This window comes from Zonotrichia albicollis, chromosome 6 (genome assembly GCF_047830755.1).
Source record: "Zonotrichia albicollis isolate bZonAlb1 chromosome 6, bZonAlb1.hap1, whole genome shotgun sequence".
Taxonomy (NCBI): Eukaryota; Metazoa; Chordata; class Aves; order Passeriformes; family Passerellidae; genus Zonotrichia; species Zonotrichia albicollis.
Genome location: NC_133824.1, coordinates 23,162,663 through 23,177,904, shown reverse-complemented (window position 1 = coordinate 23,177,904; position 15,242 = coordinate 23,162,663). Strand labels below are relative to the sequence as shown.

Genomic DNA, 15,242 nt, shown 5'->3' with positions numbered 1-15,242 from the left:
GCCTTACAGGTTGCAGCTGACAGAGTCACTCCACCTGAAGGACGCTGACTGGCATTTTGTTTCTGTAAATCCTGAACAGAAGGGTACTTGGAACCAAATTCGTTGTAAGTACATCATCACTGGGGACAAAAACACACCACAAGAGATCGAAATTGCTCCAGGAATAACAACATCAGATCCCAAGCAATTTGTTCTCAGCCTGCACTGTTTCCACCCACCCCTGTTTCTTCCCAAGGGACAAATTGTTGCTCAAGCTATCCCTGTGCCATCTTTACCTGAAAATGTTGATAAACAAGGGCCCACAGTCGCCCGGGTCCAAGTTATTGGGACAGATAAACCCAAATTGTGGTGCAATGTCAGTGGGGGTGGGGAGTCTAAACGCATTGAGATGCTTGTAGACACAGGTGCAGACTGCACAGTGATTCCAGTACGAGACTGGCCAGCACACTGGCCTTTACAAAATGTTGCTGGTCACCTTCGAGGTGTAGGAGGTCTGCAATTGGCAAGGCAATCCAAAAGCATTATTCAATTCGAGGGTCCACACGGACAATTGGCAAATATCCGTCCATTTGTGTTAGATTATTCAGAACCTTTGTTAGGGAGAGATTTAATGGCCCAGTGGGGTGTCACAATTAATATTCCAGACTCTCCACAGCATTTTTGTGCAGCAGTCATTAAACAACAGCGCCCCACCCAAAAACTTAAGTGGAAAACAGACGAACCAGTTGATGTGAAACAGTGGCCACTCAGTAAACAAAAAATTAAGGTGCTTGAGGAACTAGTACAAGAGCAACTAAGAAAGGGCCACATTGTGGAGACCATGTCCCCATGGAACTCTCCAGTGTTTGTCATCCAAAAAGCTGACAAAAAGAGGTGGAGACTCCTCTGTGACCTCCGACAAATTAATAATGTAATTGAAGATATGGGTTCTCCCCAACCTGGTATGCCATCCCCAACAATGCTTCCTCAAGATTGGAAATTAGCTGTTATTGATATTAAAGATTGTTTTTTCCAAATCCCATTGCACCCTGACGATGCACCGCGTTTGGCATTCTCTGTCCCTTCTATCAATTCAGAAGCTCCTATGAAAAGGTACCATTGGACTGTTCTTCCTCAGGGCCTAAAGGTATCTCCAGCTATCTGCCAGTGGTATGTCTCTTCCCTGCTTTCCCCAGTTCGTGCAGCCGCAGAGAAGGCCATCATCTACCATTATATGGATGATATCCTTGTGTGTGCCCCCAATGATGATTTACTAACACATGCGCTTGACCTAACGATCGATGCATTGATTGTTGCAGGGTTCGAGCTCCAGGAACAGAAAATTCAAAAGATGCCACCTTGGAAGTATTTGGGCTTAGAAATTGGAAATAGGACCATTGTTCCTCAAAAACTAGAAATCAATCCAAAGATCAAGACCCTTGCGGATGTCCACAAGTTGTGTGGGTCTTTGAATTGGGTAAGGCCATGGCTTGGTCTGACTAATGAAGACCTTGCCCCTCTTTTCAATTTATTGAAAGGGGGAGAGGACCCAGGTGCTCCTAGGTCTATTACCCCAGAGGCACGGAAAGCTCTAGAAAAGGTTCAGATTGCAATGTCCACAAGACAGGCCCACCGATGCCGGCCTGATCTGCCATTCAAATTTATCATCCTAGGTAAGTTGCCACACCTCCATGGAATTATTTTCCAGTGGGAGGAAAAACAAACACCTAAGGCAAAGGACACACCAAAAAAGGACCGGGACCAGAGGGACTCTCTCTTGATCATAGAATGGGTTTTCCTCAGTCACAAAAGGTCCAAGAGGCTGACAAAGCCTCAGGAGCTGATAGCAGAACTGATCCGGAAAGCAAGGACCCGGATCAGGGAGTTAGCAGGATGTGATTTTAAGTGCATTCACATTCCAGTTGAGTTAAAATCAGGTCAAAATACTATGAAAATACTGGAACAATTGTTTCAAGAAAATGAAGTGTTGCAGTTTGCTCTGGATTCCTACTCAGGACAATTTTCGGTAGCACGGCCCGCTTGCAAATTGTTTGAACAAGATGTTCAATTTACTTTAAAATTAAGAACTGCTCTAAGTAGGAGACCTTTAAAAAGGGCTCTAACTGTCTTTACAGATGCGTCCGGGAGGTCACACAAGTCTGTTATGACTTGGAAAGATCCTCAAACCCAGCAGTGGGAGACGGACATTGCTGAGGTGGAAGGTTCACCTCAGGTTGCTGAATTGGCTGCAGTTGTTAGGGCTTTTGAAAGGTTCTCAGAACCATTTAATCTGATTACAGACTCTGCATACGTGGCAGGAGTAGTATCCAGAGCAGATCAAGCAATACTGCAAGATGTATCTAACATTGCACTTTTTGAATTGCTTTCCAAACTGGTAAAGTTAGTCACTCACCGAGAGCAACCCTTTTATGTGATGCATGTCAGGTCACACACTGACTTGCCAGGGTTTATCGCTGAAGGCAACAGAAGGGCAGATGCTCTTGCTGCACCTGCAGTGATGGCCACTCTCCCAAATGTTTTTGAACAGGCAAAAATCAGCCACCAGCTTTTCCACCAAAATGCACCTGGCCTGGTTCGCCAGTTTAACATCACTCGAGAACAGGCCAAAGCGATTGTGGCCACGTGCCCAAATTGCCAACAACATGCACTCCCTACAGTGAGTACGGGAGCAAACCCAAGGGGACTGAACAGTTGTGAACTGTGGCAAACAGATGTAACACACATACAGGCTTTTGGACGGCAGAAATATGTTCATGTTAGTGTAGATACCTTTTCTGGAGCGGTCTATGCTTCTGCCCACACAGGAGAATCATCTATTGATGCTATTAAGCACCTCTTACAGGCTTTTTCTTTCATGGGCATCCCCAAGGAGTTGAAAACTGATAATGGGCCTGCTTATAAATCCAAGGAATTCGGGAGCTTCCTGCAGCAATGGGGAGTAGAGCACAAAACTGGCATCCCCTACTCCCCTACAGGTCAAGCCATTGTAGAAAGAACTCACCGTGATATTAAAAGGGTCCTGGACCAGCAACAACAGGTTCTGAAGGTAGAACCTCCCCACATCCGGTTATCCAGGGCACTATTCACAATCAATTTTCTGAATTGTTCTTTTGACAGCCTGAACCCACCCATCCTACGCCACTTTGGGGGGAGCAGTCACAGGTTGATGAAAGAAAAACCTCCGGTTTTAGTAAAGGATCCTGAGACTTGGAAAATGGTGGGACCTTACAAATTGGTTACTTGGGGACGTGGATACGCCTGTGTGTCCACCCCCTCTGGTTTAAGGTGGGTTCCTTCCAAATGGGTAAAGCCCTATGTTCCCAAAGTCTCAGAGAAATCTGCAGAAGCGCCCCAGGTTGCTCACGCTGCCTGGAGAAGAAAACGCCGCGCACGTTCTCTGGAGGAAATTCCATTTAAGCCTCCTATCTGGAATAGTTTGTAATATATGTTTGTCTCAAGTTTTTGTACCAGTTTAGATCCCACTGTTCGTGTGTAGCCTCGAGACGTCATGAGACCGAGCCTGCTTCTCATCCTACTCGTGATCATCCCACCTGCAATCTCCTACATAGTACCGCAGCCCAAACCACATATGGACTACCTCGATAAAAGTTCTCAGACATCAACAGAGAAACTGACAACGAGCTGAATGGACTTTTCAATGGCTGGGGACTCTCGGGCTGGTTGGGATCTATTCTGAAAACTGTAATTTTAGTGCTGTTTATTTTTAGTTATTGTAGTTTTTAGCATTGTTTTTGGAGTAATCAGACGCATGGTTCTCAAGTTAATCTCAAGCTCATCTCCCCCTCCTGAGGTCTACCATTTGGAAGCCCTCAGTGCTCCAGTGGATGACCTAGAGGCCTCAGTAGAATCATTCTGCACCATAAACACAGCCCTCTTCTTTTTAAACAAAACTAGGGGGAGATGTTGTGGTGTGTTGCAATATCCTGTTTTACCTTCTCCCTTCCCCCTCGCCCCTCGCTGAGTGTGCCCTGTCAATCAGGCTAACATACCAGCAAGGCGTCGTGTGATAGGTGTCCCTAGTACCTTGAGACCCTGCCCCTTCACCTGGTTGGTGACTCACCTGTCCCCTCCCCTTCCCCTGTCCTGAGCTTAAAATGTGAATGAGACCATGTGGCGCCATTCTGTTATCAGCAGTAGCCCAGTGCAGACGTATCTGTGCTCATGGAATAAACATCTGGCTACCTTCTAGCAGAATCCGCTCCCTTCTTTTCTTCACCATCGCCAGAAGCTCTCCCCTGAGGAGAACGGAGTCCTGTCTTGTGCCCCGCTGCACTCTGCCGCCAGCCAAGGTATCTTTGAGGTATAACACCGCAGAGCTGCCTGTGGCCCAGCAGCGAAGGTCAGAACTGGCCTAGGCACCATCTAACTGGTTATATTGGGATACTTATTCCAATATGTGGTCATAACTGCAGTTGTACCCATTGAGATAAAAAATGCAGATGTGCTGAGATAAAAAATGCAGATGTGCTGAAACATTCTGGGAATGGCTGAGGGATTTAAACCATACCCAACCTACCAGCTATTTCAAAAATCTGATAAATGCCATTCTAAAACATGGTCTTGCATTAGACCTCTATTTGATCTCCAAAGACCTATTGATTTTAGACAACACAGTACAGAAACCTTTGTTAAATTCTTCTATTCCAACTTATCCAAAAACTTGTGCCCTTGTACTGAATCATTCTTTCAAGATGTGCAAAATATCCCAGAATATCTTTTTGTCAACAGAAGTTTACAAAATATTTCTTTCAGGTGATATTGCCAGGCAAATATGAAGGACACGTCTTCAAATTTAAGATAAATGCCTATCTTGACAGTTTAAAGGTAGCTTCAAATCACATTGGGGGAAATCTCTTTGACTTGATGATTTGGCTGGTATGATCTTCAGACTACTTTGACAAGTGACTAAGAAGTGAATGACAAAAATGAAAGTGGTACTGTGATAAACACATCAATCCATTTGTTGGGGGGACAATTTGTTGGAACAATAAAGACCGGAAATTTATATAATCAAAAAATAGCAGACACTGGAATATAAATTCCAAGAAGTATTTATTCTAAACAGAAGAAGAAATTTAAATATGCCAAGTACAGTTTAAAAATTTATCTTAGTCAGGTTAATGTTAATGTATGTTTAGTGTTTATGTTTATCATTGAAATTTGGGACAATATTATTAGGTCATTGTAAATACAATCAACCATGCTGAAAAAAAGAGAAATCTATGTGTTTTAGAATTTTTTTTCACTCTTCTGTGACCTCTGGGAACATACAACCAGAAAAAGCATTCGGAATTTTTTGTGATGAAAAAAGCATAATTTCACACAAAGCAGATTCTTGTACCTCTTCTATTTTTTAACTTTTAAGTAGAAAAAGATGGATAAAAGCCTTAATGAATAATGTATAAGTTAAATATTTTTACCACTGCTTGTGGTATAGATCTAGCATATGCGTTATCCACTATATGTCTGATAGACATGAGCTTTTCAGCTGCTTGAATGTGCCACCTGAGTTGTGCATTCAAACTTCAATACCTTAGGAAGTAAAGAGCCACATTTTGAACTCAACTGTAGATGTGCATTTTGGGTTGACTACACATCAGATTGCTCAATTTAGGGTAGAGATGGGAACATACAGCTTTAAATTAATCTTAAAACAGTCAGAAATTTGGGAAGGACTTTTCACAGTTCATATACCTGAAGCTATGAGAACAATGTCATGTCATGGTCAATCCAGCAATTATGCAAAAGAGGTTTTCAGTGTGTTATCTCTCAGGTATTAGCTGAGAACTAAGATTTGTCCTGGGAAAGGAGCTGACATGTCCTTCTAGATATGCAGAGGGTGATATGGGACTTGAGTTAGAGCATTTTTAGCACAATTGTCTAAGGTCACTTATGTGTCTGAAGGATCAAAAAGCTCTTTCATTTATTAAATACTGACTAGAACTTTCTTAAAACAATCCCTGGCAAGTATCATGAAAGCAGAATCTGCTAACTAATTCTATATATATGGCAGACAAATAATAAATGACAATTCTTATTAAAAGATTTTTTTTTCTCAGTACCTGCATCAATTTAGAAAAACACTGTTCCTTGCATATGGATTTAATTTTAAAAGCAGGGAACCAATTTTTAATTTTTTTTGTAATGAAATTGAATTGGACATCCCTCATAAATCTTGTAACTTTAGTGGGCATTACTCATTTCACCCAAAAGCATGGATGGATGTTTTAGAGTTTCTCCATCATTAAAATGAAAGCAATCTCAATATTACTTTCCTAGTAGCCAGACCCTTACCCATGGTGAGCTGTGCCTTCATCTGTAATAGGTGCTATTGATTTCAGTGAAACTCTTTGATCCCTAGAGCACTGTTGAACAAAAGCCAAAGTGGTAATGTCTGTCCCTCATCCCTTTCAACAGGTTTTCATAAACAATTACAAAACCTCATCCTTAACATCTCTAATGTATATGTTTGCATTATAATCAGTTCTTCTAAACACATGTAGATCAATGAAAAATCTTTGATGGAAACACCATACCTAGAGACTTAAAATATATGGATAACATCTTCAGGTTTTCTTGCTGAATCAAAAAATATTTTGGACAAGATTTAAAAAGTTAATTTTACACTTGTTACTGATATTGAATGGATTCCTGTGTGAAAAGTCTACTCAGACTCAGTAGTAAGGGAGCCCAGAGCCTTACAGAGTACTGGAACTTGCACAATCGAGGTAGTGCTGGATCAGGAATTGTATTACAGACAATAGTTTTGCTAGTTTACCGATTCTATAATACACAGGGTGGTAAATTATATTCAAGAGTACCTCAAAAGGAAAAGAGGCTCTTTGTATAATAAATAACTCTTGATACTAGGTGGAAACTAATTAGTTCCAAATTCTGATCAAATCATGAGATTACATCCCCATTAATACAAATTAATTTGTCATAATGAATGTTAATAGAATTAATTATAATTAGACACTGTTGCACTGGGTGAAATATTTCATAATGGTCCCTTTCACATTAGTAGTAGATTATGTGCATATTTCAAAAATATTTAAAAGCAAGAATTACATTCAACATTTTTTATGGTGGAGGCAGGTCAAAGAACAATGACACGAAATTTTGAGTCTAGTTAATGGCCCAAATGAACTTTTTTCTTGTTCAAAGCTAGCCTGCTAAGCTCTCTTGAACATTCAAAACCTGTTTATTTTTTTCTAGGAGGCAAGACATCCAAATATTGCCCAAAATCTAGGAGAGTTGATGTCTTCTTTGCTTTTTTTCATATACCCTGACTTACAGCCCCCCATGATGCTTGATGCTAAATCATGATATAATGAGTACTGAATTACTTAGGCCTTTTCCAATTTCCATAGAAAATGGACTTTAGTTCAAAGCTATGCCTGGTTAATTAAACTTTTCATGATCTAATTTGATCTAATTATTTCTATAAATTGAGATGTAACCAGAGTTATATCCTAAGGTAGAATTAGGCTATGGTTACCCATTTTTACTCAGATGGAGGGAACAGTGATGTTCTCTCCTATTAACCCTAACCTTGCTGGCCACTTAAATCGACACAGTTCTGCAACCCAAATGGTGAAGAAGAAACTGTGTTTTCAAAATATCTGTTGGGGGGGTGGAGGATGGTATTTTTTTAGAGATTGGTTTTCCCAAATGCCTTTGAAAACTAATGTTTCTCCTTGCATCCATCTTAAATGTTAATAGCACAAGAAAATATTTGATGTAGTCCAGGTGTCTTATTGACAGCCCAGTATATATTTTCTCTCTTTTTTTTTTTGTTCAGATGCACTAAATTTTTACTTAAATTCATTTTTTCTTTAAAGACATCTTTTTATTTATATCTGCTCTTCTAAATAATGTACAATATATTATGTGAACCATTTATATTTTTATTGCATTCTGAAAAAAGGGACAACTCCTTGCTAAGTTATTTTATTTTGCCATAACAAAACCTAGGCTTGGATCTATTTTTTTGTACTAGCAACAGATTTACCTTCTGAAAATAACTGCTGGTTCCTTCTTTGTGTAGTTTCCTTGAGCAGTTCTCCTTGAGTGAACCATCATTGCTGCTCACCAAAATCTTGTCACATTCAGTCAGCTGGTGTACACACATACTGTTCCTTGCATTTACCATAAAATAATTTATTTCTGAAGTCTTTGCTGACAGAGAAGCAGAGTGCAGATTCTTGCTTTGAAAACAAACAAGGCAATCTGATGGAGAATTCAGTGCTTCTGGCTGCACTGTCTGAGTTCGTTTAGAGGTTAATAAAATCAGCTCCCTGTTATGCGTTAAAAATAAGTAATTAATTTGGGGATATCTGTTAGAACTAGAATATTATGCCTGGAAAGTAAGGGTAGAAGGCAGTCTGCTTACTGGAAATACCTCCTTGAGGCATGTGCTCACAGCTAATTTAGAAGCCCATTTTCAGAACAGCAGACAACCCAGACCACCTTGTGTAGCTGCCAAAGCTCTCTACAGACAATGAAGAGAAAAAGAAAGAACATCCTGAAAAGTTGAAGGCTGCCTGACTTTAGTTACTTTCCTGTCAGTACATGTTGCAAAGATAAGGACTCCTTCAGAAAATCAAGTCCACATAGGTGAGGTGTTAGTTCTCTCTTACACCATCCCAAAATGAACAACAGGAAATCTTAGGCATTTCTATATTTCTATAATGTAATCTGGTGGTTTTGGTCTGTCAGTAACACACAACACAAAATCCAGAAGGTAGCCTGACTCTTTCCCTGTGCTTAAGAGTAATCTGGGAAAAGGCCAAACTTGTAGATCAAGGTCTCTGAAAGTGTGTACAGGCTCTACATTATATTATTGGATTAAACAAGAAAACAAAAAAAAAAACCAGAAGTGGAGATGTGAATTTTAATTCTCTACCTACCTATCAACAAAACTATTAAACCAAAAGCTCAAAAGCTACACTTTCCTTGTCTACTCTTCCCTAGCCCACAAGTCAAGTAAGCAAGTCATAACTTTGCCAAGTAGCTCAGTAAGAGGTCATAAATTGAGTCCTTTGCTCTAAACTCGGATTTTAAGAAAAGTTATATTGAACAGAAATAATGATATGGTCCTTCTTTAAATTATCAATTGTTGATCAATTGTTGATGTATTTAATTTCATTTCATTAAAGCCAACAATAAAACCTTTTTACATCCCTAATTATAGTTATATAACAATATTTTATTGTTGTACAATAGTATCATAGAGTGGGAGTGTTAAGGTTCATTTCCTTTCATTGTCTTTTCTCTGTATCTCCTCAAGTTGCTCAACAATTCTGGTAAGGTATTTAGCATCTGTTGCCTTTGTTTGTAACAATACTCTTTGCTAACTGGAAAAGTATTTTGTGCAGTAATTTACTAAAAATCATAGACTCATCCATTAAGATTTGTTTAGTAAATAACATCTATGATGTATTAATTTTGTGTGAAAATATGCTCTAATATGACAGAGATTTTGCTGGAAGACATAGTAAACACATGTTTAACAGACTTAAAACCTGGAATAAAGTCTATAAAATGAATTTTGTCCATTAAAAAAAAAAAGAAAAAAGAGACGTAATTTGATGTGGCAATAGCAACTACAACATAAGCTACCTGACCTTACCCTTGAAATGACCTCAACCTTGACCTGCAGGGACACTGTCTCTAGGGATGAGAGGTATGTTATTACATGTTATTTCATTACAAGGCCCCTGCTGAGCAGCAACTGCCAAATGGACTCAATTAAGTGTTTCTTGTGATGTGGATTACTGTCTACTGGGGCGAGTTGATACTAGCAAACATATTTCATTCTCTTAAAGTTTGACTGGATATGAAAAGCATGTGAGTTACTCATTTGGTGACACATCAGTCTATGATTTATATCTGTTTAGAAACACCATAACATAAAGACTTCAGTTGTGCACTGCAACCTTTTCTCACTCCTTGTCCTTCAGCAGCACTCGCACTCAAGGATTATAGTACCAGATCCAACCTTCATAAAAGCAACCTTCCAAATAGAAAAATTACATTGAAGAACAGTTGAATTCTGATAGACAAACTCCTGTTTAACACTGAAAATAAAGTCCAAAAATGTCACAGATGCAACTCTGTATGCTGCCTCATTTTTATCTCAGTGATGCTGTATCAGAGATAAAGTACTGAACACTTATGAGGGCTGGGTTAATTTATTGCTTCTTTAAAATCAATCTTCTACATTAAAACTGTGCAAATGCTGCTGGTAAAAATGGTGTCAAATGTTTCTTTCTCTTTCTCTAGGTACATATATTTTAAATTTATGAATTAAACACACACAAATTAAACACACATCCTCCCCCTCGTTTTCACTACATTTTCTGTATCTAATGGTTTTCAAGAAGTTCTTTTCTGAAGTATCATTTGAAACTTGGGGAAAAGCACTTCATTGGCTGCAATGTGCCTTCTGTCAGACTGCCAAAAGAACATTGAGCAAAGGAGCAAGCCATTTAATGCAGAAAGAGCACATAAGATTTTCAAGTAACAATTTTATTCTCATTTTTATATCTTTGTATAAAATGGGTTTTTTTTCATAATTTATACACAGGAAAAGTTAGAAAATCACTTCAGAATCTGTTTTTGCATCCTACCTCTTTCCACTGCATATCTCACCCATGAAATTTGGAGGGTAAAAACATTTTGCATGAAAACAGCTGGGAAAAAAAGTTAGCCCCATGGAATTCAGTGGAGATGTCATTATTTCTAAAATTATATTTGAAATGGAATTTCATTATCAGAGCATCAATTACTTTTCAAGATTCTGCAATGCACCAAGCCTAGCCTGTAGTATATCTCTCTATAAGGCTATTAAACCTTGAAAAGGGTGAATCCCTCAGAACAAGAAAATATCCTCTGTTCAAACTTGACACACAACTTTACAATTTTTCTCTTTTTCTGTCTCTGTTGTAATTATTTCCTATGGTCTATTCTTCCCTTATTGATTACAGTCCTTTTGGCTTTACAACCTATGAATGTTAGATTCATTTCCTTTCCTTTTCCTTTTCCTTTTCCTTTTCCTTTTCCTTTTCCTTTTCCTTTTCCTTTTCCTTTTCCCTTTCCTTTCCACCAAGGGGCTTCCACCAGGGCTGGATAGCCAGTTCCAGACAACTCAGCAGCAGACCAAAGCTGAGTCAGAATCTGTGGTGCTTCTGTGAAAACTTATTTTTAAACTGCAGAAACACAAAGGGGGAGGGAATCAGGGGACACGGAGGGAAAGAAGATGAGAGAAAGCAAATGAGAGATTGAAATTGAAATTGCAATTATTGAAGTTATTGAAATTTAAAGACAGAAAGAACTAGAAAGTGAGAAAGAACTAGAAAGTGACTGAGAAATGAGAAACAGAAGAGAATATTAGTCCGACATTTCTTCATGGTGGAGCAGGTTCTCCCATTAAATGGCTGCAGTCTTTGGAGAACATTATGCTGCCCAGCAATCAGAAAAATATGTTGAAATCAATTGAGACTAAATTAGGTCACTAAAATGATCAGAGTATAAATAATAAAAAGAAAAGAAAAAAACCTGCCTCATTACTTTGTTATGTGTGACTTTCTTTTAAAGTCTAAGGCTACCAAGAGAAGAATGATTTAATGAAAACAAAGAGGACTTATTTAGGAAAGGTGAAAAATGTCTTGGAATAATGTCAGTGTTAAAGGAGATAATGTTAGCCTCAGAAAAAGTTATTTATTTTTTCATGCATCCAACTTCTCTTGCTTTTTCTAAAATACACCTAGCAGCTACTACAATTGCTGTTGTCATTATATCTGTTGCAGAAGAAGCAATTGCTTTGCATGGGCTTGTGCAATCTCAAACTAATCCTTTGCAAGCATGAGGGCAGATTAACCCTGGTGTGCATTTTAGATATCAATGGTTGTAATAAAAACTACTTGAAAAACCAAATGTGCACTCAAAAGGGAAATTAGTATAACTGCTGTTAAGGGAAACAAGTGTTTAGACTCTTCACAGCTTCAGGATAACTGTTAATTAGATAATGTATTCTGAAAGCCAGAGAGAGATATTAAGATCATCTGATTTTTCCTCCTGCATAATATGAGATTTAGGACCTTCCTGAATTAATTACTGCATAAATTAGGATGAAATATATAGAAAAACATCTTACCATGGCTGAAATACTTTCTGTGATGAGGATTCCTCTTAGACATTTGAAAAACAATTCCCTGATTTGGATGACTTTTTATTTCTAAATGAGTTCCCAAGTCATTTTATGTTAGCCAACTATATAAGGTACAGGACAATGTAATTTCTAATTCTAAAACAGTTTCTAATACTGCACTTGGAATTTCTAATAGTCTTTATTGCTTGTACTGAAATGCAGTGGAAATATGCATTTCATCATCTTGCATACTTGAAGATAATAAGACAAATGAAATTACTGATCAAGATTCTGGTCTGTGATTGGCCTGGTTCTTTATGAATTAGGTTATGCTGCCTTCCAAAGGGCAAGTAGTACCAGCTGAAATCAGAACAGGACAAAAGGCAAACCTAATTTCAGTTTTTATCAGAATACTGACACATCCTTGTGCTTGCAAAGCACAATAGAACAGTCATATTAGAGGAATATAGTGATGTTCTTTAGGTAAAGTCATGATTGCTAATCCCTAGATCAAAAAACTCCCTTTAATTGACTGTATAAATGTAAAATTATTATGTTTAAATGTGAAAAGATGAAACACTAAAGCTGACTTTCTTGTCACAAAGTGCCTTATTTATTTAGCTCTGAACTTGTAGTTAGTATTATGAATTAATCTTTTAATGAGACTTCTTTATTTATTAAAACATTTGTGTGTTTTCAAATTTTTGTAAGTTAAATTTCTGTACCTATTTTTTTTTATTTTTATTTGGAAAAATACTACCTAGGTTCAATCAAAAAATATATTTATTATATTACATTCAGTGTGATACATTTCTTGAATTTCCTTTGTTAGCTGCAAAGACAACTGTATATAATTATGAACTATCTCACTGTTAATTATTCTTCGGGCTTTTTTTCTTAGTATATTTGGTGGCACTTGCCGTCTGGACAGTCATGATGAGTCCCATTATAGACTGTATGTAGTTTTCTAGGCACTCACTACATTTTCTTTGTGAAATTTGAATATTTGCTAGCTGCTACTCAGAGAAAAGAGGAGTCATTATTTTTCTGTTCACTCCTGGAGTACTGTGAAAAAAACAAGGTTGAGCGACTCTCACTAGTTTCAATTTTCACTTGGCATTAGTTGCCACCTTGCAAAAAGTTACAAAATCAACAAATGAAGGGGCTTGTTTTATCTCATTGTGGAAGGACCTATAGATTATCGTGGGCAAGACTGAAATCTAGATTTTCCTGTACTTAAAGATTAAGTGAACTGCATAATGTGTGTCCCTTAGTTGTATTTTTTGCTATATAACATTAAGTTCATAAACATAAATCAGTGTTGACAATATAACTACACTTAATGTTAAAGGCCATTATTATAAGACATAGACATGGGAAATAATGATTGCATTTTCCTGAAATTATATTTATAAGGCATGAAATAAGACCTGTTAAATCTCACTATTCTTTTTTCACCGGATATTCCTCCATGTTTTTATATTTAATTTAAGTAAATATATTAATTATAGTTTGATTATTTCAAGTATTGAAATAAGGTACTTTACTACTGGTAATCACACATTAAGAGGCTGGTGCAAACATCAGACTCTGTTATGAAGTTGCCCACTTCAGGGAGAAAGTCAGAAAGTGCAATGACAGGTGTAGGGAGCTGAGGGCAAGGGCAAGCAAAGCACAAAGCAGAGTGCCCAAGTGAAAGGAAACTGTGAGTAATCTAATCTACTGCTAGAGTGAGTAATCTACATCTACTGCTAGATGTAGGCATATCTGTGAGAGGAAAAGTGTGCAAAAGTTATACTGCTTTCTCCAGAAAAAGAGAAAGAGCTAGTGGAGTCCAAGTGGTAATGGGCAAACACCAAGCAGAATAAATATTGTGCATGTTGCATAAAACTTGCAATGTCTGAGAACTTTCAATGTGTATAAGCATAACACTGATCAGCCTAAAACCATTACACTGCTTTTATAAAATTTTACAATTCCAAAAGCTTGAAAACTTAATTGATGATTTCTGAAAGTGGAGTTACTGGTGCTGCTCTACTTTTTTCCTGCTATAGTGTCTCTTTGAATGGGTAGTTGTTATTTATTGTTGTAGTAGTTGTTGTTTAGGTAGTTGTTATTTAATATGGAATATAAAAGCAAAACTAGCAGTATCACACCAGACTCTGCTTTCTTTACAACCCAAGTAAGCACAGAGTCTGGATAGTGGATGTTATTTTTTCAGGGACTGAATGAAGGAGCATTCTTACAAGGTTCTTGTTGATCTTGTTTATCAAAGGATCACCAAAAATACATAATATATGGTTTTGGCTTTTTTTTTTTATGTGCTCTTGCCTTCAATTATGTAGAAATTGCACACTTTTTAACAATGAAGAAAAATTGGTGTCGATAAATGCCATCTGGAGAGGTGCTTTCTTTTGCCTAATAAAGCAATTTAGAAATAATATAGGTCATGATGCCAGCATAGAATGTTTTTATTATAGTCCCTAACCCTTAACTTTGTTTTTTATTTAAATGTGGACCCCCTATTTGCTATCAAAGTGGGAAAAGTTGCAACATATTGGCAACTACTTAATTGAGTGCAATACTCTGATATTATCTGTTTCTACTCTTTTGCTTCTTAAGAAATAACCTTATGAAATTTATATTATAGCATGGTTTATTCTAGCAGCTAGAGTTTGTAGAATATGCATCAAAAATGGCACAAATATGATAGACCTCCTCCTCCCACAAAATACTATTGACCTTTTGGCTGAGGAAGAGGTGGCAATGATAGCAACACAACTTAGCAACAAATTACACCATGCATATTTTAAAAAAATATAAATTAAAATCTCTCAAGTAAAAAGAACTGTCTGCTATCTGTTCCTCTGTTACTTTTCAGTTGTCTTCAAACTTTGTTGAAGAAATTTCTCTTCATGATTACTTGTATTTGATGAGTTTTTCTATGGAACCCATTCTCAGGGAATACCATGAATTTCAAAGAATCAGTGTTGTCGCATTTAGGGAGTTTTGAAAATATAAACCTACCAAGAATTAAATTCAGTCAAAAAATTTTCAAAATGGCTGA

At 37.5% G+C, this 15,242-nt stretch overlaps 1 protein-coding gene across 3 annotated transcripts in view; it reads right to left on the bottom strand.

Moving 5' to 3' along the window:
- Window positions 1-15,242, bottom strand: part of LOC106629487 (uncharacterized) — a 261,896-nt gene that overhangs the window by 126,748 nt on the left and 119,906 nt on the right. The window lies entirely within an intron of this gene.